The sequence below is a fragment of the Pleurodeles waltl genome, chromosome 4_2 (assembly GCF_031143425.1).
Source record: "Pleurodeles waltl isolate 20211129_DDA chromosome 4_2, aPleWal1.hap1.20221129, whole genome shotgun sequence".
Lineage (NCBI taxonomy): Eukaryota > Metazoa > Chordata > Amphibia > Caudata > Salamandridae > Pleurodeles > Pleurodeles waltl.
The window spans coordinates 97673544-97700336 of record NC_090443.1 but is presented as its reverse complement, the minus strand read 5'-3'; the positions used below and the strand labels follow the sequence as shown (position 1 = coordinate 97700336).

The window sequence follows — 26793 nt, the reverse complement described above, 5'->3', positions numbered from 1 at the left end:
TTACAGCTCTGCAAAGACCCCCTCTCCATCCGTGAAGGGCCATCTGTGCCTGATTTGCACGTCTCCAGCCAACCCAGACATCCTCGGATGTTTGGTAGAAGTGGTTGTGATCATCTAATATCACCTATAGCTTGGCTGGGAAACGGGAGCGAGTACTGGATACCCTCCTCTCTGAGTATTTGCTTCACCTCCATGTACGAGGCCCATCGGGTTTGGGCTTCAGCTGTGAAATCTGGGAATAGAGTAACTTGTCCATTAACCACCCGGAAGGGGCCAGACTCTCTTGCTTGCTGCAGCAATACGTCTCTGTTTCTGTAGTGCAGGAGCTTTGCCACCACTGGTCGGGGTGGGTGGCCTGGAGCCGTAGACTTGGCTGGTACTTGGTGTGCTCACTCCAATGCGAAGAAAGGGGTAGGTTGTGTCAGTGCCACTGCCTCCTTCAAACACTGCTCCAAGTAGGTCACCATGTTTGCTCCTTCGGTACTTTCCGGGAGGCCAACTATGCACACATTATTGCGGCAACTTCAGCCTTCTACATCCTCTGCCCTGCGCTCCAACCCGTGGACATGGTCAGCTGCGTAAGATGAGTTTCATAGCTTGGTGGGAAGGATTCAGGTCTGCTATGGCATTTTCGGTATTCTGAATCCTGTCAGTTTCTGGTGGTCTGCTGTCGGCAGGCCCAGTTCGATGGATACTTGGCTGATTTTGAGCTAGAGTGTCGTTTTGGAGTCTTCGATGGTCTCTAGGATCTTATCCAGGGTACACTGTAGAGAGGCCTGTTGGGGACCTCGGGAGGAATCCAGTCCACGACGGCGAACTGGTCTGTCACATTCACCTGGCACTGTCCTTGGGATTTAGCCTGCGCCTTACCCTTGGTAGTCATCAGTGAAGCAAGTTGGAGCACCCCGCAGGTCCCCCAGTCCAGCCTCCTCTGGGGACACAGGCGCACTCAATGGGAGAGGTCTTGGTGTGTCGACCACCCTCTTCAGTCACGGTTTCAGCATGCGGCGCCAAGTTCAATGTACATATTGTCCAGAGCTCAATTAGGAGCAGGTAAGTGGTCAGTCAGGAGGGGGTGCGGGCTCTTGCAACCAACGCTAGCCACTCCATCCACCTAGAGGGGGGGCGGGCGCCTGCCACCAATGTAGACTTGCTGGCCTCCCGGGTGCCAGGTCTGCACTGATGCACAGGCAAGGGGCAGGCAGACTATGTAAAAGCTGGCCCTGCCCGATCTCAGGGCCCGATGATGCTCTGTGCGGGCTCGGCCTGTTCTGCCCTCCTTACCTTTAAGCCTTCCAAGTCAGAGGGCCCCCACTGGGCTGCCAGGTGGATCAGGTAAAGAGTTGCATTGGGTGTTGGGCAGCTGGATGGCAGCGCTATGCATTCCCACATCTCACCGGGGACTCGCCTCAAGTGTCAGCTAGCCCCTGTCTGCTCCAACTTCCAAGTATGACCCATGCGGGGTGGGGCTCCAGGCAGGCCAGATCAGTGATCCCCTGTTCTATGCCTGATTCAATTGGCAGGGAAGCGCACCAACACTTACCCAGGTTGCGGCCGTTGACTGTACTCTCCTGCCAGGCCCACATGCCCCCAGCTGAGGAGGCCTCGGCGCTGCCCAGCTACTCCATTGCTGTGTCGACAGTGCGGGCCCCGGCGTGCAGTTTATCAGGGGTCCCTCCTTGTGTGGCGCTTATGGCCTGTCGGCTGCATTCGTGGATCTTCTCTGGTACACAGAACAGGAAGGCCACGGCATGGCTGCCTCAGTCCCCCAGTGTCCATGGGGTGGGCCCAGTCAGCAATGCCCTCAGTGCCGCACACAGGCTGCATCAGGCAACAGGGAGGCCCCCCACACCTCCACCTGTCCATCCTTAGTCTCAGGAACAGGGGGAATCACTGCCATCTCCCCGAGGTGCCGCTTCAAGCTCCTCCCCAGCCCAGGCCTCTCCATTTCCCAAGGGGGCCGCTGGGACGCACGCACAACCGTGGCTCCAATGAGTTGCATTCTGCCCAGGTCAGTAGGTTCTTTTGTCGCGCTGGCCAGCAGGGTCCTCTCCAGCCGTGCTCCTGGTGCCCTCTGGCAGCACTCAACCAGTGCCACAGCCGCATGTTCGGCAAGGGCCTCTCCGTCGGCGCCATGCCTCTTACGATGACTCCACGCACAAACACAGCCAGCCGCATCCTCCCTGCCACTAGTGGGTTAGGCCCAACACCTCTCTTGCTCTGCTCTCCACTGCAGTCCAAAAAGGGTGAGGAATAGTGCCTGATGGTGGTACTGTAGGCAGGATTTATTTTGGGCCAACGCAGAGCAGAAGCGCTACGCGTCCGCCATGATAGCCGGCTAGCCACGCATACCTTGTTTTATCAGACTGATGATGCAATTGGGCCCAGCGGCGTACCAAACTGGAGGGGGTACCCCATATACAGAACAATTGAGGGGGGTTCCTCCTCAGGACTCACTCAGTGCTGGTGCTGGGCTGAGGAGGGCCCCTGGAGCACTGCCCCCCTCCTCTCCTGCACTGTGGGGGCCTTTGTTACGCCACTGACTGGGCCCAGACACAAGGCCTTATCTGGCCACCATCACTAAGCAGAGCCCTGCAGTACACACTTCATGGCAGAGCTCATCCTAACTTACGTGATGCAAGGTGCTATTTCCGAGCTTTCCCTTCAGTGTGGTGGGAGGCCCTAGTCTTGCTTGAGAATCTGTGACAGGTGGGAGGATTGGAATTGACTGCACTTGTAGTTATTAATGCCTCAGATATGCAAATCAGCATTGTAATTGAGCACTTTAATTGGAGAGTATGTACGTTTACAACTCGAATGCAAGCAATACTGCAGAATGTGGGTGAAGAATTAAGGCCCTCATTTTGACATCAGTGTTAAAACCACCTACTGCCGCGGTGATGGCCGCCAAAAGACTATCACCGCGGCTACCAGCCGTCCGCCATATTATGACAACAGCTTTATTCCCGCCACAAGAAGGGCAGAAATCCAGCTGTGGCCATGCCAGTAGACCACTGTCAGCCGTATTATGAAAATAGCAGCACCCCGTCCCGTCTCCTGCCGGAAGACCCCCTGGATCCAGGTAAGTCGGTTCTCCGACAGGAGAGGGGGGTGGGGGTGTTGTGTGTGTATGTGTGTGGGTGTGTGTGAGTGTGTGCATGAATGCGGGTGTGTGTTTAGTGTTGATTGCGTGCGTGACTGTATTGAAGTGTGAGTGCGTGAATGTATTGAAGTGTGAGTGCGTGAATGTATTGAAGTGCAAGAGCATGAATGTATGGAATTCGGAATCCATGTCTGCGTGTATGTTTTGAAGTGTGTGCGGATGTATGTGTGAATGGATGAATACATGCATGTATGTCTGTGTGTGTGTGTGTGTGTGTGAAGGGGGTGTGGATGTCGGGGGTTGGGGGATGTTTAGAGAGGTAGTGGGGGGTGGGCCTCCTATCAGTGACAGGAAAGGAATTCTCTGTCACTGATAGGGACTACCGCCATGGTTTGAAAACCATGGCGGTAGGCAGGGTCATAATTCCGCCGGCTGCACAATGGCAGCCGCCGGGCTGGAGATGGTTATCTCCAGCCCAGTGGCTTCTACTGCCATATCGGTCAGTGCCAACCCGCCAATGTCATAATGTGGTGGTAAGTACCGCCAGCCTGTTGGCGGTTCTACTGCCACATTAACGCCGACCGCCGGGGTCATAATGACCCCCTAAGTGTAAGTGACGGAACAGTCCCTGTGTCATAGCAAGGTGGGCTCTGTAAGAAACTGAAACTGAGTCTGTGGGTGTGGTCCCTCAGAATGACAGGGCTATTAAACAAATTACAACTCACTTATACACAATGTAATAAAACATGCACTCCAGTTCAGCAAGCCATCCATGTACGTTTCTTCATAGCTGTCAAGGTTTCAGACTGGTATGTGTGACATTTTCGTAATCTCAGTGTAATTATAAGTGACAATTTAATGACTATGAGTGACACTTTCTCGCGAGCAGAATCAAGCAATGAAAACGAGGTAAACATATAAATATCAGATATTACACCCATTTGAGCAAAGGGAAACTCTAAGGAGAACTTAAATTTGCTGTAACATGCCAGAGATAAAAGGGCACTTACTGACTCCGAAATCAGTGTTGGCCAGTCTCTCCGCTGGCCACTACCGGGGTCAGGAGATGAGTGTTGTGCGGAGGGAGTTTGGCAGGAATCAATGAATCATCGTGGGGCAACATATTTTCTCCTGGGGCCACAGCCGTGTTAAAGCTGCTAATTCAGCACAGCCAGTCCGGCTGGGCCAGGGCCAGCTCTGAGCTGAGCTGGCCACCCACAGCACCCCAGACCAGAGTCAGCCAGAGTGACGGGCCCCTGCTGGTGGGTCGAGGGCTAATAATTGATCATTAATTTCCCACTGAAACTGATCTGACTGGCGGTTCCGACTGTGGTTCACACCACCCACCACTGCTGGCCGCCATCTGGGCCTGCTAAGGTGAAGGAGGAGGTCAGAGAAGGATTCGGTCTGCACAGAGGCAATGCAGCATAAACTTCTTTGAAGTTGCTGCAAAACAAAATGTAGGCAGCTCAAATCAACATGGCAGAAGCTCAGTAACTACTGTCTGACCATTGAAAGCTCACTAACAGTGACGTCAGTTTCGTAATGCGTGTGTGTCGGCCAGGCCGCTAGGCGGCAGGGGTGGGGTGTCACTGCATCTCTGTTTACACTAACTTCACTTTAGATTCATTGAAACACGACACAGAGTGTATACTCATCTGCAAGCGTAGCTAGCCAGCAACCCTTAGCCTGCCGGGAGTAGGCAGCGCACTGCGCACTCAGCCCAGTAGGCAGCTCACAGTTGATTTATGCACAATAGCGTGCTCCTCTTAACAGGTGAGGAGGCACTGTAATGCGTGATTTTCCATTGCAGTGCGGTAATGCAGACCAACACACTGAAATGTTTTAGACTCACGCCTGATGCGTGATACTTGGCAGGGCTGATGCTTCATCTGCAAACTAGTGGTACAGGTTTAACTTGCTGCTTTCCTCCACCAAGATTTTATTCTTTGTTATTCCTGGAGGCAGGGCCAGCTTAAAAAGGGGGGGGGGGGGGGGGAGGTGCGGTGGCACTGTGTTTACTTATGGGTTTAAAAGCAGACTGCAGAGTTTCTTCAGGGATGTAGCTTCAGGGGGTTGTTTGTTGGTGTTACACCCCTTTATTAAATGAAGTTTTTGAAGAATAGTTGGAACAGGTGATTTCAGTAGGGTACGGTGGGGTGTCTCTCTGATTTGACCTGGTGTTTATGCACACAGGTACTGAGAAAAACACACACACTCGAAATGTTAATTATTTTACAAAATATTGTGTTTCTCTCACTTAACTCTCTCATGTTGCATACCTTTCCTTTTCCGCTGCCTCTTAGGCCTCTCTCATGCACCATGCTTGTTATATAATGTATTTTAACATTATATGCCAGCCTGATTGTTGGGAAATCTGAAGCTCACCCCATCCCCCTGCGCCCCTGAGTTTCTTGTGTGTCAGACAGTATGCAGGCAACATTAAAAATTTCAAGATAGCTCTAGTAATTAATGTTTCTGCTGGAGAGAGAACAGAGTTGTGAATAGTGGCAATTTTGACTCATTAGAAAGTAGCCAGCGGTCAATATGCACCCTGCAAAGAATGTGTACAATGCAGGTCACAGAAATAAGTATGTGAACTATGAGTAGCGCTATAAAATTTGAGATGCATGTCACAGAGGGGCTATGGAGCGATGGACGGCACTGTTAGAGGGTGGTAGTGAGGGGATTGGTTGAGAAGAAGGTCATGGGGTAGGCACTCAACACAACTGTTGCACCGGGCACCACCAGGGCCAAAGCTGTCCCTGCCTGCAGGTATTTTATTTCCCCCGCTGTAATATATAGGGCAAACTCGACCCAAAGGTATTGCAGTTCTTTACATGAGCACCGGTTCCATTGCACAAGGACAGCTTCATTTTTGAGAGGGACTAGGAGATTAAGGTGATTTCCCCAGAATCACATGATGTTGAGTCGAAGCTCGAAGTTGGTTTCCAAGATCCAAGGTTGGCTTCTCAGACTGTTACGCCACATCCTCTCCCCAGGGTGTAAACAACTGTTGGCTTCTGCACATTATAAATAGCGTACAGGCTATGTCTGTTTCATGTGTGTTTCTTGTATAGCTGTCCTTGTCATGTTAGTCACTAACTCCCTGGATCCAGGGATGCTGTTTTGATACTTATATTGGAAGTATGGCAGTCAGATTTGTTGTTAGCTCCAGTGCTTAATTTGTGCTTGTTGTTTCCAGTGCTGAGCACCGGCACTTATTTTTTAGGGCCGGGGCTTATTCTTCTGTCTCAAGCATTTGCTGCGAGCAAAAGACACATATGGGAAAGACAGAAGAAGGCAAAAAACGAAAAAGCGTCACAAAGGGAGAAAGTAGAAAGCTTCAAGAGTAAGCTGAAGGGGCAGGGAGAGGCTTTATATCGATTGATGAGGCCCCAGATAGCTTTAGGATTACGCCGCCTCAGTATTCCGTGTTCCCACATTTAATTGCAGCAGCCGCGTGTTTAAGAAGAGGGCTTTGGGCACTGGCACGTTTTTATTTACAAATTAAGCACTGGTTAGCTAAATGGTCAGGGCGTGGCCCCTTGATACCAATCTTGTTGCAGGGGCACTTGAGCTAAGGCTATATGAGATAACATATTAAGTAGTAGTCACAGTTGCCAATTCACACCCTATTGTGTATGACCGCTTCAGTCACCGGTGGAGTCCATTATCCAACATAATGTTGCATCCTGGGAAATTCATAGCTGCAATGTAAGAAACCATAGTGATGGCTGACAAGGGAGGGGATTTCTACAAGGAAACCTGCCTACTGACACAGACATATTTTAATCAGTCTTTTTGTACTTTTCTTTACCACATATCCGTCAAAAAGTACAATCTGCTTCCCTACAGTGAAGACTGGGAAGGGCTCCCGACCATGGCCCACCTTCAGAGTCATGCCTGGTCCTGGCAAAAGTGGTAGCTTTGGTCAACACAGGCATAAGAGGCAATGTTGGCGCCCAGTGTTTACCGCTGCCACTGAGGTCCAAGTTGCTACAGAGAAGTTGCCTATTCATCAAAAACGCTTACAGCTGGAAACCCCACAACACCTTCTGTAGACTGGTCCTCAAATCGTATCAGATTTTAACCAATGTTAATGACCTATTTGCTGTAACATGCAGAATTTGCCATTTAATTTAGGCGAACATCATTAGGAAGAACTATCAAGACCTTCTTAATCTGTTGTTAAATTACGTCACGCTTTGCTCTACTTTACTTGCTTACTTTACTCATAAATGTAATATTTGCCACTGATTTACCCCAAAATTTAATTTACGGGAATAGGGACGGGATCCTTGAAACCCAGACCCCCTCTGTTCACAATGCTGTGTAACTAAAAACACAGCTCAAGTATTTAAATCCAGGCAGTTAGACAGAGTCACAGTGACTAGGACTGACTAACAAACACACCCACACACACACACACACACACAGTTACATAAATATTTCTGTGTATTTACATACACAAAATGACATGTTCTAGTGCATATACACAAGTGCATGTGTGTGTACACTACATTCAGTGGATATGCATGTATGTTTATGTCATGCTGTGCTTTCATGTGAAATAGTTCAACACAATGCTGAATAACTGAACCCAGAGCTTAAGTCTTTAAATCCAGGCAGTGAGACAGTCACAGTGTCTAGAATAGGCATGGGTGGCGTTCACGGAGTCCGACTCTGGAATACCGCGGCGTTGAAAAAAACTTGGAAGCAGAGATCCGTGACCCGCAGAGTCCTCGGAAGCGCTAAGCAGGGTAATGCCTGGTCGGCCAGCGCTTTGGAGATTGGGCACATTCAGGAGAGGGCCTTGGCAGTAAAAACTGTCCTTTCAGGCCTCCTGTGCAGCGTCCTGTCCTGTGTGCAATGTACATAGGACAGGCTGGTGCATAAGAGGCCTGAAACTGCAGTTTTCACTGCCTACGGCGCTGGCTTGAATTCAGGTCAGGGCCATAGGCAGTGAAAGTTGCCAGGCCTCTTGTGCACTGCATACAGGACAGTCTGGCACACTATAGGCCTGTAACAGTAGCTTTCACTGGCTACAGCCCTGGCCTGAATTCAGGCCGAGGCCATAGGCAATGAAACCTGTCATTTCAGTCCTTATTTGTGCACCAGTGTGCACAAACAACAACCAAAAAAAGAGAAGAGGCGTAGAGGGCTTACATGGGTCTTCCCAGGGGGTACTCCTCGCCAGCGTCTGCCTCCCTCCTCCGCTCTGGTGCATGCTGCAGCCCAGTTATGGGCTGCACAGCGCAAGTGCAGACTGTCTGCAATTGCGCTGTGCAGCCCAACTGGACTGCAGTGCGCACCAGAGGAGCCCCGCACCGATGTCGGGACCAGCAAATTTGTTTGGACTACTACTCGCTCCAAGCAGAGCACAGAGTTCCAAAAACTCCCTTAGCTCCGCCAGCGGGGCGGAGCACCCTGCACACCCCTAGTCTAGAACCGACAAAATGGCCCAAACACACACACTTACATAAATATGTGTGTATATATACATTCACAAACTGACATGTTGCTGTGCTTATACACAAGTACATGTGTGTGTACGTATATGTACATAATACTATCCACCACAGGGCTTGGTCGCCCCACTCACTGCTGCCGCTCCTGCCTGCCTTTGCCGCCTCCTGCCTGCAGATTCCTTCGCTCGCTGCTCCTGGGATTTCCCGCCGCTGCCTCCCTGCGGCCCCGCCCCCCTGTGATTCCATTCGCCGGACCGCTCCCGCCACCCAGCTGCTCCTCCCTCCCGGCTCCTTACTTATGACGCCCCCAGAGCGACCGCGCAGCGGACGCGCGCAGCGGGAGCACCGACTGAGCGCCAAAGGTGCGCCAAAGGTAAGCCCGTCTGCGCCCGTCCGCGCCTGGACCGCGCCCAGCGCCAGACCCCCTGGTCCTCGCCCTCGCCAGCACACCCTGCACAGCTACGATGCCAAAACCCTCCACGCACTCAACGCCGGCCGAAACACCACCTGCTACCGAGCCACCCCGAGACGCACCCACGGACCCTTCACCTGCCTGACCTGCCGCTTCACCAGCCTACGACCCAACACTGCACCTACTAAACCGAGCCCCAGCAACAAACACCTGATGTGCATCCTGCTCAACACCCGCTCCGTTCACAGGCATGCCGTCGAACTCTGGAACCTCCTCGACTCGACAGCACCAGACATCGCCTTCCTGACGGAAACCTGGATGAACGCCTCCTCAGCACCTGACGTCGCCATCGCCGTCCCAGAAGGCTACAAAATCACCAGGAGGGACCGCGTCAACCAGACAGGAGGAGGCATCGCCATCATCCACAAGAACACCATCCGCATCACGACCAACTCCGATGACACCTTCACCTCCGCCGAACACCTCCACTTCCAGATACACACCAACCCCAAGACCACGCTCAGAGGCACCCTCATCTACAGACCACGGGACCATGCACACAGTTCAGCGAAGACATCACAGACTTCGTCAGCCCCCACGCCATCAATTCCACCGACTACATCCTCCTGGGGGACCTCAACTTCCACCTGGAGGACGACAAGGACCGCAACACCACTGCTCTACTGGCCAACCTGGCCAACCTCGGACTCAAGCAACTGGTAACCACCCCTACCCACCACGCCGGCCACACGCTTGACCCAGTCTTCTCATCCAGCAAATATGTCACCTTCAGCCACTCCACCAATCTCCAGTGGACTGACCACAGCTGCGTCCACTTCAGCTTCAGTAAAACGACGACCCACCACCACCCTCAACAAACCCCCCGCAGGAGCTGGAACAAGATCACCGGCGACCAGCTCACCACCTTCCTCAGCCAGAACCCCCCCACCAGCTCAACGGACCCCAACGAAGCCGCCAACAACCTCACACAGTGGATCACCAACTGCGCAGACGCCCTCGCACCACTGAAGAAGAACCCCCCCAGCAGACGCAGCAGCAAGAAAGCCTCCTGGTTCACCGACGAGCTCATCACCTCCAAGAAGAACTGCTGCTCCCTGGAGAACACCTGGCGCACCAACCAGACCACAGACAACATGACGGCCCTCAAACACGCCACCCGCAAACACCACCAACTGATCCGCGCCACAAAGAAGACAGCCTTCAAGGAACGACTGGACAACAACACCCACAACAGCAAGGAACTCTTCAGCATCGTCAAAGAGCTCTCCAACCCCGACGCCGGAAACAATGACATCACTCCCTCGCAAGACCTCTGCGACTCCCTCGCAGCCTTCTTCCACGACAAGATCGCCAACATTCACAACAGCTTCGGCCCACCAACCACAAACCCCACCACCGAACCGATGCCCCCCACCGCCACCCTCCGCACCTGGACCCCAGTCAGCACCGAAGACACAACACGCACAATGAACACCATCCACTCCGGATCCCCTACGGACCCCTGCCCACACCACATCTTCAACACGGCAGACCACATCATCGCACCCCACCTCCGTGACATCGTCAACGCCTCCTTCAACACCGCCACCTTCCCGGAGTGCTGGAAACACGCCGAGATCAGTGCCCTGCTGAAGAAACCAACTGCAGACCCCTCCGACCTCAAGAACTACCGCCCCATCTCGCTCCTCCCGTTTCCTGCCAAAGTCATCGAGAAGACCGTCAACAGACAGCTAGCCGCCTTCCTCGAGACCAACGGATCCCTCGACCACTCGCAATCCGGCTTCCGAGCCAACCACAGCACGGAGACCGCCCTCATCGCAGCCACAGACGACATCAGATCCCTAATGGACAATGGGGAAACTGCGGCCCTCATCCTCCTGGACCTCTCCGCAGCGTTCGACACTGTCTGCCACCGCACCCTGGTACAGCGCCTGAACAACACCGGCATCCAGGAGAAGGCCCTGGAGTGGATCACCTCATTCTTCGCCGGAAGAACCCAGAGAGTCCGCCTCCCCCCGTTCCGGTCAGCGGCCACCAAAGTCATCTGCGGAGTTCCACAAGGGTCATCGCTCAGCCCCACCCTCTTCAACGTCTATATGAGCCCCCTCGCAACCATCGCACGTCAACACAACCTCAAGATCATCACCTACGCCGACGACACCCAGCTGATCCTCTCCCTCACCAGCGACCCGGACGCCGCCAGAGCCAGCCTACACGAAGGGATGAAAGACGTCGCCGAATGGATGAAGAACAGCCGCCTGAAACTGAACTCAGACAAGACGGAGGTCCTCATCTTGGGATCATCACCATCCGCCTGGGACGACTCCTGGTGGCCCCCGCCCTGGGAGCCACCCCCAAGCCAACGGACCACGCTCGCAACCTAGGCTTCATCCTGGACTCCTCCCTCTCGATGACCAGACAAGTCAACGCCGTCTCATCTTCATGCTTCAACACCCTGCGCATGCTTCGAAAGATCTTCCGGTGGATCCCCACCGAGACCAGGAAGACGGTCACCCAGGCCCTCGTCACCAGTCGGCTGGACTACGGGAACGCCCACTACGCCGGCACCGCCGCCAAACTCCAGAAGAAACTCCAACGGATCCAGAACGCCTCAGCACGACTCATCCTGGACATCCCCCGACACAGCCACATCTCCGAACACCTGAGAGACCTGCACTGGCTCCCCGTCAACAAAAGAATCACGTTCCGACTCCTCACCCACGCACACAAGGCCCTCCACGACCTGGGCCCCAAGTTCCTCAACAGCCGCCTGACCTTCCACAAGCCCACCCGCCAGCTCCGCCAGCCTCGCTCTCGCCACCGTCCCCCGCATCCGCAGAGCCACCGCCGGAGGAAGATCCTTCTCCTACCTGGCAGCCAAGACATGGAACTCCCTCCCCATCCACCTCCGGACAACGCAAGACCATCTCGCCTTCAGGAAGCAACTCAAAACCTGGCTGTTCGAGCAGTAGCGTTCCCCCCCCCCCCAGCGCCTTGAGACCCTCCAGGTGAGCAGTGCGCTATACAAATGCCTTTGATTGATTGATTGATTGACTATATGTATATTTTGATATTTATATACATGCACACACACATATATCTAATGTATGTGTATGCATGTGTTTACTCACACTGACACAACCAGCTTTCTGTTGATTATAGTTATTCCTTGCATTATGTGAGTTTCATAGTTAAAAATAAGCATCACCTCTGCCACTAGAGCACAAGGAGCCTTCCAAAGTTTTAGAACATCCACCGGACAGCCATTTCTCTGTTGAAGTGAGCAGTGAATCCATGGCAAAAGGCACTTCAGTGCGAAATAAGGTATGACAGCAGCTCTCCGACCAGTCTGCACTTATGCTTTTTTTTTTTTTAAATAAGATCTTCATCCCTAAATGAAGAGAGCTTTTGCAGCTTTTTCTCTCCGGAGATATATGCCTACTCGGTTACTGTGTAATGTGGTCCTATTTATTTATGTGGAGGAGCTATGTTAACTTTCGAATCCATGAGGCCTAGGGTTATTTTTTATATGGGTTGCATGGCTTTACAATGAATGCCTTTACCAAGCAATGCATTTACCACGTACTGCCTTTACCACACACCTGCCTTTACCACTCATGCCTTTACAATAAAATCACTCATCCCTAAAAATACTCTCACCACTCAATACCCTTACCCACCCCTAAACTCTTAAAACTCTAAAAACACCCTCTAAAAACACCCTTACCACCAAATACCCTTTACCCACTCCTAAATCCTAAAATCACCTTTACCACCCAATACTCTTGCCCACCCCTATACCCTAAAAACACCCTTACCACCCAATACCCTTACTCGTCCCTAAACCCTAAAATCTCGCTTACCACCCAATACCCTTAACCACCCCTAAACCCTAAAAACGTCCTTACTACTCAATACCTTATATATATATATTCACTGGAAAAAAACAAAGTTTACAGGGATGTTCTAGTTAGCTTCAGATTTTACACGCACAAAACCATGAAATTTCAGTAGTTATAGTTATCTCAAGTAACTATAACTTGTGCCCCAAGGTAATTATAGCTCGCACCCCCACTATGCACAGTTTTCTCGTCAATAATTGCACTGCAAATGTTACAGAGATATCATCAATGATGGCATAGAAGATTTCATGAGTGATGTAATGTGTGAGGTAATTAGCAGTGCATTGCGAGGGTGCGAGCTATAGCTACCTTAGGGCACAAAGTTATAGATACTTGAGATAACTATAACTGTTGAATTTTTATGGTTGTGTATGGGAAATCTGAACCTAACTAATGTATTTGTAAAATGTGTTTTATTCAGTGAATTTCTCAGTTTTAAAAAAATTGTATTTCCTAACTGTAGCATTCCTGCAAGCTTTGTTTTTTTCAGTGAATTTCTATGGTTTAATGCTATTTCCTAACTATAACATCCCTGTTACCTGGGTGCGTGAGTGGATGTGTGGGTTTCTAAGTGGGTGTGTGAGTGTGTGGTGGATGTGTGAGTGTTTTTGTGGGTCTGTGTGTGGCTGTGTGAGTAGCTGTATGGGTGTGAGTGGTTGTGTGAGTGTGGAAGTGGGTGTGAGTCAGTTGTGAGTGGCTGTGTGGGGCTGTGAGTGGGTGTGTAAGTGGCTGTATGGGTTTGTGAGTGAGTGTGTAAGTGGTTGTGTGAGTGCTGTGAGTGGGTGTATGAGTGGTATTATGGGTCTGGAAGTGGAGGTGTGAGTGGCTGAATAGGTGTCTGAGTGGGTATGTATGGTTGTGTGTGTAAGTGGGTGAGTGTGTGAGCATGTGACTAGGAGTGTGGATCTGTGAGTTGGTGTATTTGTTTGAATTGGGGTCTGGATCTGCGGATCCATCTGAATCCACCCAAACCTGTGAGGATCGAGGAGTTTCCAGGTGGATCTGCACTCAATGGAGCCTAAATAGATCGAGGGAATGTGAAACCCATATTTGAAGAGAATGATGTCATATATGCAAAATAACACCACGTCCCTTTGAAACATGAGTTTTGAAGCCTCTGTTTTTTATGCAATAAAGGAATTCAAATATATGTTATGGCTGGGTGTAACTATATAGGCATCATGTCTGAAACTAGATGGAACATCTAACTAGTGTCCCTTTGAGTAACATTTTGCACGAATCCCTGCCCCTGCTAGTGGAATGGATGCATGCACTCCAGAGCCATGCTGCGGACTTCTCGAAGCGTTGCTTTGACTTACTCACGTATTTCCAGGTGTAAAATGTGCCATCCATTGAAAAAAGTTGCATTTTATTACAGATTGGGCAGCCGTTAATTTGCATTAGTACAGGGAATCTGAGACCTTTGTATGGGAAAAGAATGGGAAATGACGTACTATAGTGCAATAAATGTTGCATGCGAGCTATTTCCTCCCATCGTTTGCAATAGGTTTTACCTGCTAAAAATACAGGAGCTAGCACCATAGTTAGGAATAATTTATGTCTGGTGCCTTATACAGATTTGGCCATAAGTGAGAGTTTGAACCCAAATCGGTATTGTTAGCCCCACTGTAATTAGGCTGTCCGAAACGCCGTGCGAGGTGCCTTCTTGCAAACTTATAACTGGAAGGATTCCAGGTAGGAAGCTTGATCAAGCCCATGAAGGTCGTTTAGAGATAACTTACGTTTTGGTAACCTTGACACTTACTTCCCTTGCTGTCTACATGGTTCATAAAGGCAGGAAAAGTCAAACAGAGACCCAAGAGCCCTGCTTACATCTGGTAATTTCCACGCCATGCCCTTGATCTAGCGCCTCAGCCACTTACAGTAGACTTTTAACAGGCTAACCATGGGTCGAGGGATTAATGCTGCAACATTCATAGAAGTTCGAGGGTATGTGACATTCCATCTGCTATCACAGGTGAATTAAGATCCCTACTCAAGGCAAATGGAAATGCTTCACATTTGCGTGGGATACTCATTAGGTTCAGTGTGATTGCACATGTCCAGTCTTTGGTTGCCTTTACAATTCCAACATTGCAGGAGAGAATTTAGAAACTGCAGATTAATTATGGTTTGGGTATGGTCTTGGACCTGTTTCATGAATGATCATTCCTGGTGACCCCCAACACCTCCAAGACAATGGTCCAGGATCTCACAGGTGGGACGGAATATGCTGCTTCTTGTCAGGGGACTTACAGGTCCAAGGCTACGATGATGCAGTATTTTCCTTAACCTGGTGCACACACAGGTATGCGTACACCACATTTCCTATATAGGACTCTTTTATTAGAGCCCTGAAGTCGCCAGTACTTTGAGATCATCTAAGCAGGAGTGGCTTGTGGTGCTTTGAAGGCATGGGCAGCGCATGCAGGGAGGGAGGATTTAATTAGAAAAAAACACCTTTCTAGCTCCCACCACCATGCTGCTCCTCTGCTGCAGCTGCAGGCACAGGCACAGGCTCCCAGCCTTCCCTGCGGCCAATCCGTACGCTGCTGTCATGCTATTGGCAGCATGACAGCAGCGTTTGGATCGGCCGGAGCGCCCAGCCAGGGTACTCCGAGGCACAGTGAAAGTCTCTGCCTGCTCCTTTCAACTCGGCAACACAGTGCTGGGTTTCAGAGAGAGCCCAGTGTGCATGTGTGTTTTGCCGGCCCGAGACAGCTGGCCAAACATACATGCACACTGAGGGGAAGTGCTGTGCACTCACCCTCCATCCCCGTCATAGCCCGTAGCGCTGAACTTTTACTATAAAACAATAACAAATGTAGGTTCTATTGTTTTACATTAAAAGGTTTGCAGCTGCTGTTGCTGGTGGGGGGGCGACACTCCACCGCTCTAGAGGAGGAGCCGCACCTGCATTTGAGGGAGTCTAATATCTGGAAGCAGGGGACCTCGCTTGCACACTCTAAGGGTAACTTCTCAATGAAGGCACATAGCACAGATTACATATAGATGTCTCCTGGAAAGTAATGTCAAAATGCAACAGAAGGAAAATGCTACAAATGCTTAAGACCCCTTCTGGGTGCTAGGCCATTTGACTGGGCCAGTTCATGCACACGGTGCGCTCAAGGCCTGAAAATATTAGACTAAAGCAGCAGACTAAAGCTTTCAACTAGTCACCACAGCAGTGAAGTGTTAAGGGGCAAAGGGATGCTGGAGCAGGAATGTAATAATGACACAGGAAATGGCAACGGTGGATCGGCCAGGTCTGCAAAGATTGCTATTAGTTTGGACTCGCATGAAAGAACCAGAGCAGAAGGAGGTATCCTGGAGCATAGAATCAGATGGCTTAGAAGGTCAATACAGTGGAGGAGTGTGTGGTGCTCCCCATGTACATAGCACACAGTCTGCCATCACAGTGGCATTGCGGCCCTTTCAGTAGACCCACTGATGATTATAGTCTGAAAGAAAGAAACGCTTGATAGGAAGAACTGGGCTGCCAACAAGCCATAATGGACTCACCCACAGCTGCTATGATTGCATGAAGAAAGAGACAATCGTCTCTGTGAGCAAGAAATACACCCCATCCTCAAACTGCAACTTTAGGGAAAAACGTTGCCTCCTATACACCCCACCAGCAACCGAAGTGCAACCCCAGAGAACACCTTCCTGACTGCTTCACGGGAAAATAGGAACCTCCTGTGAACCACACAAAGCAATCACTACTGTAATGAATGTGTGTCCAGATGCCACGCCTACTAGTGCTACTGCTGTGCCATTAGCACTCGAGTAAGTGCACAAGTGGTAGAGCGAGGGTCACAGTCCTGAATCAAAGGGGTGGACAGGGCAGGTGCAACCGTTGAAACCTCAGCCCACACCACATGACAACCCAAGGAGCAAATGCAACCACCATCCCATTCACTTCAATAAATCAATGGCAACAAGGCATCTGAAAACAATAATTTTTGACAGAAATGTTGAGGACTGGAAACACTATGTTCAGCTGACTTGATACAGCTTGGCAGTCCTACGCCTTGCCCACCGTGCGCTTAGGAAGCGTGGAGGTGGGTGGATCACGAGAATCTGTGTAAGGGCGGCTGGCTGGCTTGTCGCTTTAGTTTTGTGTCCCACAATGTTCAGTTTTAGCTGAGAGGGAAGAAATAGTGTGTCTCATGACACAGAGTGCTTATGTGCAGATAAAGAGCCTTTTGTAACAGAGAGAAGCAATCCAGCCTTGAACAGTAGAAAACAGATACCGCCTTTAGTTGTAATGAATCATGAATCCATCACTTTTATTTCCACATATTTGGCATAGTTTATTTCTTAATCAAGTTATACAGAGTTCTAGCATGTTGCCTTCCAGCAAGTTAAGAGCGTTAGGGTACAAAATTACATTAAGCAGCAGTATGTTAGATTGTGCTGGTGTCTTCGTAATGGTTATAAACAGTGCTTTAAATGGGCCGGTAATCTCCGGTACTGAGTACCGGCACTTTTTTATTTTGAGAGGGAGAGTACCGGCATATCTCGAGCAAAACGTAGTACTTTTAATTGGAGAGTACCGGCACTTCTCAGAAACAAGCAGGTACTCTATTACAGAGTACCTGCACTTCCATTTTTCCATTTAAAGCACTGGTTATAAAAGAAAAAAGGTACTTTACTTCACTAACGTTCTTTCTGGCAGGTGTTACATCTCTAGCACAGTCCTTTTTGTGAACCGTTTTCACAGCCAAAGGTCATATAATGCAACCTCCTATGGCATCATTAAGGTCAAATGGTATATGGTGTCACTTCCTCTACCCCTCGCATTTTGGTGAATTGACATCAAAGGCGCAGTTGTTTGAAATGAGAAGTGAATTGATGGACACCAGAATAATACTCATTTGAGTTTCTCTCCACGAAAGCCAGAGGATACAACATTTTTGAGTCGAGCGCATAAGTGCTCCGTCCCTGTTGTAATCTCTCTTTGGGATTTTCACCACGCCCATGTCACGCCTGTCACTTTCATTGGTTCGTGGGCTTGCCTTTTAGAATCCGCTTGCTTTCATTAGTAAAATGTATGCATACGTCATTCCTTTTACAGTGTTTAGCCCTCCTCGAGCGCACAGGCCAACTACTGAAAACATACAAGGCTCCATGTTTTCAGCCTGGTTTCTGCACTACTTTATCTATTTATTTTCCACGAAGCGCGATCGTGCTGGGTTTTACATAGCGCAATCTCGCTCAGTTTTTTGTTTTTCAATTTCAGCGCGATCGTACTGGGCTTCACATAGCGCGATTGCGCTTGTTTTTTTTCTTTCAATTTATGTGGCTAGAAAAGTCCTGTTAGGAGTTTACAATGCTAATAGCTCTAACTCTAGCAAACGCGAGACCGGTTGCATTGCAAATGCTTGTTTTACATTCCATTTGTTAGCTGCCTGTGTTATTTTACTTCAGTCTTTGTTGGGCTGCAGATTTCTTTCCAACTGTTAGTGTCTGGCGCTTCTTCCCTAGTTCGATGCGTGTTGCTTTGCTAATTTCACAGGAATACAGGGTCACCCAGGCTTGTGGAAGCTTGCATTTCTTTTACCAGCACTCCACAACAAACCACTCATGCCGGCTACTGATTCTTTTACCTTGAGGGGTTTGTAGGTAGCCCAACAGTCAGATGCTTTTCTTGCCACTTGCTCAAAAAGGATCAACATTATTCCTTTGTCACCTTTCCTTGTTGAAAAGTGTACACTTGAAGTCATCCGCTAATTCATTAATGAAAACCGATGCCAATCTAGCAAAGATCTCCGGCGTCCCCTTCACTGACCTTCTGTTGTCCAATAGAACATTTTCTGGGAAGTGTTCTAGTTGAAAAGATTGTCCAGACAGCATTAATGTGTATTAACAAAAATAGTGAAAGAAGCTGCCATAGAACGTGCTGCATTGTGTTGCATAATTCACTTTTTCTTGCCACATAATTTAGTCATTCCTAACACATAGGGGGTGATTCTAAGTCCGGCGGGTGGCGGAGGCCGCCCGCCAGACTTCCCCCACCAAAATACCGCTCCGCGGTCGAAAGACCGCTGAGGGTATTTTGGGATGCCAAAAGGCCGCCCGCCAGCCCAGGGCAAATCAACCTTCCCACGAGGACGCCGGCTCAGAATTGAGCCGGCGTAGTGGGAAGGTGCGACGGGTGCAGTGGCACCCGTCGCGTATTTCAGTGTCTGCAAAGCAGACACTGAAATACAAAGTGGGGCCCTCTTACGGGGGCCCCTGCAGTGCCCATGCCATTGGCATTGGCATGGGCACTGCAGGGGCCCCCAGGGGCCCCGCAGCACCCCCTACCGCCATCCTGTTCCTGGCGGGAGACCCGCCAGGAACAGGATGGCGGTAGGGGGTGTCAGAATCCCCATGGCGGCGGAGCGCGCTCCGCCGCCATGGAGGATTCTGTAGGGCAGCGGAAAACCGGTGGGAGACCGCCGGTTTTCCTAGTCTGACCGCGGCCGAACCGCCGCGGTCAGAATGCCCTGCGGGGCACCGCCGGTCTGTCGGCGGTGCTCCCGCCGACCCTGGCCCCGGCGGTCTGAGACCGCCGGGGTCAGAATGACCCCCATAATGTTGGGCTTCTTTGCTTCATAATTTCAATGGCCCTTGGCACGGTTATACCTTTCATATGTGACACCACCAGCCAGTAATACTTGCCCACACTCACAATCTTAAAACAAAACTAAGGGGCATATTTTCAAGAAACTGCCATAGGGCAGTGCTGCAAGTCTTTTGGCTGCACTACCCTACGCCAATTCGAAAGGACAGAAATGCACTGTATTTACAAGATACAGCTCCTGTTCTACAAACTCATTGCAAGGTGTGATCTGATGAAGCTCTGTGAGTAAAATTATGCAACTGTGCTGTGCAAAACCGTCATGTATGGTTGACCAGAGGTCGAAAGGAATCTTGCAAACTAAACCAGACATAGAGCTTCTTCAGAGCAACAGATTCAAAAGATGCAGATGTTCAAGGTGAGGGGCGGGAGGATGGTCAGAGGATTTCCTAATTCTAGAGAGGTTAAAATGGAACATAAAAAAGTACAGGTTCAAGTAAATAAGTCTTAGCCAAGAAAATACAAACACCATCTGTTAATTAGGAAAATATCCGCTCACTAGAGTGTTTGCCACTATTCAGAATTAGTCTTGCCAGTTTTTGTTTTTTTTGTCTTTTTTTTTAACACGTTTTCCAATTTGAAAACAAGATGGGGTATTAAACAGCGGCTCCTGTGTGATGAAAACCAAGCACATGTTCGGAATTCATTCATACCCAGGCCTCCTTTATCAAAAGGTCACTGGTAAACAGTAGTGTGTCATGGGAAATGAGGCCCGTATTTATACTTTTTTAGCGCTGCATTTGGGTCGTTTTTTGACGCAAAATCGGCGCAAACTTACAAAATACAATTGTATTTTGTAAGTTTGCGCCGATTTTGCGTCAAAAAACGACGTAAATGCGGTGATTAAAAAAGTATAAATATGGGCCCTAATGCAAGCACAGTACAATCACCTAACAAGTAACGGGGAAGCAGAGGTCTAAGTGGGCCAGACAACAGGGAACGATGGTCCCACCCTTTGTTAATCTGATCAAAACAGTTCCCATACTTTTTTAAACAAAACACCAACTGTTCCTGATTGGTTGGCTTCCAGGCTGAAAGGGGGAGAAGAAGGATCTCCTCTGCTGTGAAGTGAAAGACAGAAAAGAAACAAGACTTACCTCTGGGGTGTCTGCTACTGGAACGAAGTGTAAACTTGTGCAGATGCTAAATCAGCACTTCTTAAAGCTGTTTTGGGAGCCAGTACAGGCTTTTAATGGATATATTCATGATGTGTCATTTTAATGAAAACCAGAAAAGAATTTGCACTAGGTACACTAGGAGCATTACTGAGACATAACGTTTTGAAAGCACCGTGAACAATTAAACACAATCTTTTTACACTCGTTATCACAGCCTATTTATACTGAGTGCAGCTTTTCTTTACTGCGTGTAATACATTTTGTTTACGTATGCCATTCTCATTGCTTTCTGCCACAGGCTTGGACCTCAGCACTATACATTCATGTCACTTTTTCCCCAGTGCATCAACCAGCATTCAAATCGGTGATGTCCTGTAATACCCACCGACATCTGAAGTGATCACATTTACAAACCAGTTTTCCTACCTGAAAAATACATTTTCCAAGGTAAATGTAAGCTGCATTTAGTTTTCATTTAAAGTGTGGACATCATCATTAATATACTGTTACTTGTAAATGCAAGGCAGCAAAACAGTTGCAGAAAATGTTGTACTCGGGATCACGGTTCCTGTAATTTTATCGATGCACTTTGCATGTTGATTGTAAGCGACGACCTTAATTGGGGTGAAATGAGCCCTCATACCTCTGTAGTAGCTCCTCCACTATTTGGCAGCCAGGCCCTAGCTGGGGAACTGTTCTGACAGGGCTGCTCGGGTGCATGTCATGCCTTGGTGGGGAGAGGCGGCCAAGGGCTCATGTTTTCGATAACACAGGCTGTATCAGGGCTGCCAGGAGCCAATAAGAAAAGCCAAGCCCATCATGACTTACTGAAGGGTCAGATAACAGGCAGGCGGTTTCTAAGTGGAAGTTCTCCATGTAAAACCACGAAGGAGAAGGGAGGGAGCTGGGGCAGCCCTGGCATATTATGTCTCAATTGAGTCATGAGACACCAAGAGGCCCCAGAGCATACAGTGCTTGGGAAGGAGGGACAGCAGTAGGCCACCACTACTAATCTTCAAACACACGCTACCTCACCCAGAGGCCAGCGTTCACATCTACTGCGCAACAGTTTGTAGCCGAGGAGGCTGACTTTTGACAACAGCCCCTGAGGAGACTGGCATGCTGTGAATCTTGGACCACCGTAGACAAACAAAAGCGTGCATTGGCAAGGTACCAGCCCCTACTCAAAGATGCAGTCCTGACCCCAAACTGAAGTACAAAGGCAAGCTGGGGTATGAATCAGGGCTCGAGGCGGGTACATCACACCTGGAGGTAAGGCCCGGGACACCATGCGCCGTTGCCACTGAGTACTTATACCATACATGATAGCTTTGACGTATGCCTCTAGGAACTGTCCACTTCTGGGGCAAAAGCTGCTGAATTTTGATTAGCCTTAAATGCATCATGGCCACTTAGACACTCTGGAATGGTATTCTGTGTGATTGGCGTATTCAGTGAAAAGAGCCTAAGTACAGGTTATGAAGTGGACCTGAAAAGATGGGACAGAAAGGGTGGAAGTGGGTGTGCAGACTCGTGAGTTACTTCAAGCTGTTAGTTTTATACTGTAAGATGTGCAAAGTAAACAGCAAAAGGGAAGATTTAGCATCTGGTATTGCAGTACATACATACAGACCAAACGGGTAACTTTTTTATGCAGTACCGGTTCCTTCAATAGACACGGGCTGCTTCAAAAAATACAACTTTCACATTTGGTAATGCAGACATGCAGAAGGTGACATGCTATTAATTGTAAGCCACCAACTCTCCCTTTGATGCCTAGATTGGTGTGGGGGGGCAGAGGTGGCAAACTGGGACTAGTGTAAATAATATTCATCAGTTCATCAGTCAGCTCATAGATTTTGCAGTGGGGCCTATTAGTACAGGGGTCACATCATGAAATCAGAAGCAGATAGCACAAGCTCAGTGTGGAATTTGTGAGGACGTTTGTACTGTATTTTGGTATATCTGTCCATTTGTCTTCTTTAACTCTACATTCAGACCAGTATCCCTGCAGATACCGCTGTCCGTGTTAATGTTGAAGCCAGCTTGGATAAGTTCTCACATTACCATCTGGGTATTCTTTTTTTGATCTACTTTCTAGCTTGCAAATATCTGTAAGAGGCTGTCCTAGTGTTCTAATCAAGCGTTATTGGGGTCAGGAATTAAGAAATGTTTTTTTTCCTTGTTAAAAATTGCAAGCATTTCACACGAGCCTCCATATTTTTTATCACAGAAACAAAATTGCCAAGAGTGTGACAAGCAGACAACTGTAATCATGCAAACTTTGTTTTCTTCTGAGCAAAACTATAAATATTTTGTTATTATGTAAGTACTATTCACATACAAGGAGTTGGAGGTAAAGTCTTCAATCGTTTATCCCACTGAAGCAAATCATAAAGGTTTACTGGACAGGAAGAAATATAAGTCACTTAAACAGACCAATAACACTCAACCATGGAAGCAGGCTTTACAGAATCAGCCCAATAATGCCTACACAACTGAAGTCTGAAACAGTTTGCCCAATAACAGAACAGGATTTTTTTTTTTTTTTTACACAGTGGGAGACAACACTTGACCTTGCAAAACCATGCTAAGGCAAGATGTCTCAACAAGGAAAATACTTGCAGCTCACAACTGCTGTAATTTGCAGACCCTGGGCTAGAATCCTGGCAGGGCCCGCTCAGTCTTCCATCTTTCCAGCGTCAATAATTAGAGTATCACTAAACTGGAAAATAACAACTGGTATTTACAGCCCTTAGAAACATCTGAGTGCTGAATGATTATTATGGTTTGTTTACCATGCTTATTAAGAATACTTATTCATTAGGAACAGATCAACAATTCCTGACCCCCCCCCCCCCCTTTACCCAACTGGAACAGACCAATAATATTTGCTTAACACAGGAGGATCAAGTATGCTTACCAAATTAGAACAATTTAAAAACAAATTCCATACAGAGGCAGACCAAGACTGAGGACACATCTTACACTTTTTAATTGCGTATGACCTAAAAATCCAATTAACATTATTGAATGTGGCAGAATATGTAAATGTTAGCTTGTTTTGTTTGTCAACGGAACTGAGGACAAAATATTGAACAAGATAATCGGCTCAGGCAATTAGTAGTGGTGAAGCCCATCTGTCTGGAACTAGAGCCAGAATCTTCTAGTAGAAATCACTTGTGGCAATCATACAGTGGTGTTATCGGATATGCAATGTTCTTGGCAGCTCCCTTCCTTAACTGGGCAGAGAAGAACTGCTGTAGATCAAGAGCACTTCTTCCAAATTCTTACTAATCTTGCCTTTGTACTACAAAACCTGGATCAGTCCTTTAATTGCATTTAACTTGAGCTTTTATATTTCAAATTCAAATGATATTGATTTTAAAAGCAAAGATTAGAAAGAGCATTTTTTTCGTGAATTCTGTGCATTACACGCGGCTATAAAATAGTTGCTGAAACAGGACTCCTTAATAAACCTTAAGAATATATTAGAAAGTTGGGCATAGATTGTATTTTCTACTTAGGATGGGAGGCACGCCTCTTAAATCTCTCAGTGGTAAGTGGGAAGGGTTGAACATTAAATAATGGACATGCCCAACATGCAAAGACTGGCTCCAGGACCTTATACATGTCCTATTCAAATGCCCTGACTTGTAAATTGCTGTTTTTAACCTACTACGTCCGATATTTATTAGGAATGAGTTACAGACTGCCACTACGACTTTATTTTATTACGGCCCACTTCCTCAATTGCGAATTGCTATAGTGTTTTCAGTATTGTAAACTGCTCTAACCCTTGTATTGAATTTTTATTAGTTAATTCTTCTGTGATAAGTATAATGTCTTTCTCTTGTGTAGACCTCTTATGAGGTCATGAAAAAAGTAAATATAAGTTGAAACTGAAGCTTATTATTTAAAGTGTAGGAGAGTTGAGAAGCTTAAAAAAGACTGTCCCCAGCACTTAACATGCCAACATGTCAGTCTTTTTAAAGGTACCACATTGCATCATGGTTTTGAGAATCCTTTCAAGGAGGTTCTGTCGTCCTGCAACTCACAGAAGTCTCCCACAAAGAGAAGTGACACCTTTCCGCACGGGCCTGCATCCCTCTTACCAGATCTGTGGATGGGTGTATAGCTCATAAGGGCATTCTAGTCTCCCACAGGCATCAACATCAGCCACACAGGCCCGTTCACAGCGAGATACCTATCACCACTTTCCATTAACGCAATAGTACTCAAGGTCGGACTGGGACAAAAAAACTGGCCTGGGCACCGAAATAAATGTGGCCCTCGTTAATCTATTGGAGAGCAGAAAGTAGTGCTCCATATTAGATATTGTGGCAGTTTTGAACTTGTAAAGACACATTGCATAAGTGTTGTGCAAGACATGGAAGGTTGCGTAGATGTGAGCCGACTGAAGGAAATGTTTGTGGTACTATCAGGTCAATCAGCAGTTAAACCCGACCCACCAGACTATAAAACAGGCTTACAAACAGCGGACACGCACAAACACACACACACCTATCAGACCTGTATTGCCCTAAAGGCCAGTCCGACCCTGATAGCACTAGCACCTTACAAACTACCACAAGAAAGACAAAAGAAGGTGCGACATTCCGTGGGGAAAAGTATGCTGTGGCGATTACTAAGAGAACCGGAGGGGGACTTTTCCTTGGTTGATATTTGTCAGACTTCCTGTAAGGGGTTTCAATAAAATGTAATCTCTTTAACATCATTTTTTACTGGCATGTGACATTCTGTCAGGTATTAGTCTTGGCCTGCTTCTTGGGAACAATAGTCACAGCCATTTAAAACAGGCTTTGTTCACCATTTTAGTTTCATCAAAAATATAACAAATGGCATACAACTATAAACCAGCTACTTATCTCTTTTCCGTCTTTGATTTTTTAATTAAATTTCACTTCAGCTCATAGTGCCCAGCAGCAGCATCAGTGAGCTGACTCTGTTAAAATATCAACGTATAAAAGAAACGATCCTGCCGTCATTATCAATAATAACAAATGTAAATAAAACTACCCGGCAGGGTATTGGCGGTGTCATTGCGCGTCGTATGGGTCACTTGTGACATCACAAGCAGTGACAAACTGACCGTGACCCCTCCTGATCGCCGCTTTCTTTTTTAAACTGGCTTTCTTGAAAGCGCCAGGGTGTGTAATGCGTTCATAAACAGCTGTCATGGATTGTGTGGCAAATGGGACAAGTCTGTACTTATGCGAAAATTGCCGCGGCAGCACAATCGCAGGCCTCGGTTATGACATGTGCAACTAATACACTTCTAGAAATACGTTAGTAGTCAGATTGGTTAACTCACAACGGTTTCACAGGAGTCCAGAGGCATTGAAGACATCACACTTAAGGGAGAACGTGCTCCCCTTACCTTCCCCTAAAATGCGTCCCTGAGGGAAATGTTGGTTAAAGATCACAGATCAGCGCAATTTTTCAATAGCTCTTTTCTCCCCAAGCTTCATGGCAAGAAGTGTGACTTGTGTAAGTGGGAGGAAGTGCCTGTTGGGGTGTACATGGCAAAAACACATTGCCAAGCCAATGGCTCTTGTATAGATGAGACCTATTGGCTTTGCAAATGCTTGTTATTAGTTTATTGCCTTTTCTGTAAAAAACTGACATGATATGCACAATTGTGGTTTTTGTACATCATAAACCTAGCCAAAAGTCAGTGGACTACTATACAGGGTTAAAGACAAGTAAACAGTCTATAAGTGATTGGAGGGGAAGTTGTTTTTTGAGAGTGGAGGTGGGCCGTTTATAGGTATTTATGCTGGTAAGCCTATCAGGCCTTCTGAAGTATACAAAACTGGCAAACTCTATGAAGTGCCAATTTTGAGAAATGTTAGTTTTCGATTATCCCTACAAAATGTATTATCTAACTTTAGTGGAAGTGAAGCTCACTTGAGGACAAACTTTCAGTAACTTCTAAGTACTTGTATTTGATCTGATTTAGATAGCAACTTATTTCTAATGTTTTTGTGTTTTTTTGCCCTATCTCGTTATACATAATGGAAGGCCTTTCTGAGCAGGACAGCACCATTTTGTCACTGCTGAGGGCCTACGACAGCTCCAGAAATGACTACCACTGTCTTTCCTCAGCAATGTGTT

At 48.0% G+C, this 26793-nt stretch overlaps 1 protein-coding gene across 4 annotated transcripts in view; it reads left to right on the top strand.

Moving 5' to 3' along the window:
* Positions 1-26793, top strand: part of B4GALNT1 (beta-1,4-N-acetyl-galactosaminyltransferase 1) — a 556280-nt gene that overhangs the window by 92345 nt on the left and 437142 nt on the right. The window contains exon 1 of one of the 4 annotated variants that reach the window (XM_069230847.1): positions 21622-21927. The exons of the other annotated variants lie outside the window; for them this stretch is intronic. The gene's annotated coding sequence lies outside the window, so the exon portion shown is untranslated. Of the gene's footprint in view, positions 1-21621; positions 21928-26793 lie in introns of those variants that run through there. 4 annotated transcript variants of the gene reach the window in all.